Raw genomic sequence first — 3,476 nt, 5'->3', positions numbered from 1 at the left:
ATCCTTGGTAGGAACATAGATAGTCTTGAGCATGCCTTGTTGTATCCTTTCTCTGATAAAATGACAATCCAGCTCTATATGTTTAGTCTTTTCGTGAAAAACTGGATTTGCAGCTATTTGTATAGCTGCCTTACTGTCACAATAAATCAAAATTGGCTTCTCCACATCAATTCCCAGTTCTTTGCACAAATTAGTCAGCCAAACTACTTCAGCAATTAATGAAGCAAGGCTTCTATACTCAGCCTCTGCAGAACTCCTTGACACTGTGGCCTGCTTCTTAGATTTCCAGCATATGAGTGAATTTCCCAGCTTTTTAACAAGTAACCAGTAACAGATCTTCTGGTGTTTGGGCATGCAGCCCAATCTGCATCACAAAAACCTATCAACTTGTTGCTCTTTTCTGATGACATAAGCAGTCCCAAGCCCGGTTGATTCTTGATGTATCTAATGACCCTTAAAGTTGCATTCCAATGTGCTAATCTTGGATTTTGAAGGAACTGACTCAAGGACTAAACTGTATATGCTATATCTGGGCTCATAATGGTGAGGTACAATAGTTTTCCAATTATTCTTTGATACTGACACACATCTGCAAACAAGTCATCAGCTCCACAGTTATCAATCTCTGCTGCAGTCAACTTCATGTTGCATTCTAGTGGTGTTAGTGCTATCTTTTCTCCAGAGATTCCAGCTTCTGAGATTAACTCTAAGGCATATTTCCACTGGTTCATTAATATTCCTTTGTTGGATTTGCTAAATTCAATCCCAAGGAAAAACTTCAATTCTCCCAAGTCTTTGATCTTGAAGTTGTTGTGTAAGACTGTTTTTGTGTCTTGAATCAGCTCTGCATCATTTCCTCTAATAACTAAATCATCAACATAAACCAGAATTAGCATAAAACTGGACCCCTTTCTCTTGGTGAACAAAGAATAGTCCAAGTGACTTTGTGTATATCCTGATTCTACCAGAGCATCTGTCAATTTGCAATTCCATTGCCTTGATGCTTGCTTAAGTCCATATAGGGACTTCACCAGTTTGCAAATGATGTGCCGCGAAATTACGGGATATTCGATGCTAATTCCTTAAGCTTTTGTGACTCTTCAAACACTTTTATTGTTACTTTTTGTGTGTTTATGTTATTTTATAGGATAAGATGCCGGAGGCGCATAACGATGCAAAAATAGAGCAAAATAGAACAAGCGAGATTTCTTTACGTGACGACTGTCGTGCAAGATGTGCATGCGAACAAACAACCTTGTTCTCCCCACAGATACGCAACCTCGAGGCGATTCCATGAACACTTCCTCTGTTAGATCACCTTGTAAAAAGGCATTATAAACATCCATTTGGAAAATTCTCTAGTTTTCAGTAGCAGCCAATGCAATGACTGTCCTTACAGTCACCATTTTCACCACAGGTGAAAATGTTTCCTGATAATCAATTCCAAAGAGTTTGGTTGTATCCTTTGGCTACCAATCTTGCCTTGTACCTCTCAATTTCACCATCTGCTTTGTATTTAATCTTAAAAATCCACTTGCAACCAATTGTTGACTTCCCTTTTGGTAACTGAACAAGCTCCCAAGTGCCATTATCTTTCAATGCTTAGGTTCCTGCTGCATAGCTTTTATCCATTTTTTGTCACCAGCTGCCTCTTGATATGATTTAGGCTCATATCTTGCCCAAATAAGCTCTGTAATGTGGGGAAATGTGTTGATAAGAGATGTAATTGGCTAAGGTTTGTGGCTGTTTGTTCCTGCCATTGTGGGTGATATAATCCTTGTGCCAAATTGGTGGATGACAAGTTCTCTTTGATTTTCTTCTCTCACCAGTTGTTGAGATAGGCAACGCTTCTTGATCAGCTGGTTGTGCAGGTGCAAAATGATCATTTGCAATTGGCTCAATATCCACAACATCTTCCATAGTGTCTTGATAAGTGGCGATTTTACCACTCATTATAGCCTCTTTGCTTTGGTTTTTGTGTCCATTATCTATGATATGAGGCTATTCTTTGTGTACATTTCTACTATTTCAGGCGCATTGAGTCATGGAGAGAATTGGGATCAAACCAAGTGAAAACTAGCAAAAATGAGCTAAGGACACAGGATAGCAAGGCGTGTGACTCGCAGAAGTGTCCTGTGATTCGCACAGTTGACGCACGTCTTGTTAGCAAAGGAGAATAGGAACTTTAAAGGAAAAGCATCGTCCGTGAATCACGCGATTGACTCGCACGTCTTGCCCGTGAATCACGAACCTGTCACGCGCTCTGCCCGAAGACTAAGAAGGCAAACGTGCAGCGCGCAAGACATGTGTGAAGCGCGCGACTCGCACGCTGCGCCCGTGGCTCATCCCGCGAATCACAGAGGAGGCATGCGGGGGTATTTTTGTCCAGTTCTCTTGCACGTTTTTGGGATATATAAAAACTCTTCAAGGGTTTTGTAATGGATGATCTTTTGCCATTTTCATCAAGCTTGGAGAGCTAGGTTTTTGCATCCACACTTAGAGATTGAAGATTTGAAGATCTTGATAATTAGAAATTTCTTAATTCTTTACTCATTTCTTCTTTTCCTTGCTATGTATTGATTATCTAAGTGAGTAGCTTTCTATTCCATTACTTGAATCTTGTTTATGAAAATATTCTTGACTAAAGTTTGGTTTGAAACTCTTGTTTTGCTTATGTATTGAATGATTTTATTCTTAATGAAGTGGGTTATTGTTTCTTTAATTAATCTCGTTCTTGAATGTTTCCTAAGGGATTAGCTAACCCTAGGACTCACCCATTTAATTTGATTTGAGCTCGAGAGAGGAAAATAAATTTGGGAAAAATTAGTTAACAAGGATTTGAGACATAACCCTCATCTAATAACTTGAGCTCGAGAGAGGAAAGTCACTTGGGATTATATTGATTGTGCCTAATATCACACTTTAAGGCTTGAGAAAGCTTAAAGTGAAATTCATTGATTTGGTTGAGAAACTTTCGATGAAATTTAGAAATCATTATCTACTAATATAACCTCGTTCTTAGTTGTAAAATTGTAAAATATGTTGGATCGTTACTTGAGTGTAATCTCCTATTATCCATGCTTGTGATCATTGATCATTTTACTTGCTTTCTAGGTTAGTTTACATTTCCGCATTAGTTATAATTTTCTCAAAACCAAAATATTATCTATCGTTTGGCTTAGCTTAGTAAGTGAAAGTTCTGTACTTTCTTAATCGCCTAGTATATTGTTTCCTGTGAGATTGACCCCGACTCATAGTTGGATAAATTATATTGCATACGACCGTGTACACTTTCTCTTTGAGGAGTGGATTTGGACGTTATCAATTTAATGCGCCGTGCGGGGAACAATTTGACGTATTTTGGGTTAGTTTGGGATTTAAGCTTGCTTACTTTGGTCCAAACTTGTGAATATGTGTTTGTGATTTTTTGTGTTTCTTTGTGTTAGTTTTTTTTTAATTATTTTTGTTATTTATTT

This window comes from Lycium ferocissimum, chromosome 11 (assembly GCF_029784015.1).
Source record: "Lycium ferocissimum isolate CSIRO_LF1 chromosome 11, AGI_CSIRO_Lferr_CH_V1, whole genome shotgun sequence".
NCBI lineage: Eukaryota > Viridiplantae > Streptophyta > Magnoliopsida > Solanales > Solanaceae > Lycium > Lycium ferocissimum.
This window is presented reverse-complemented; position numbering follows the sequence as displayed.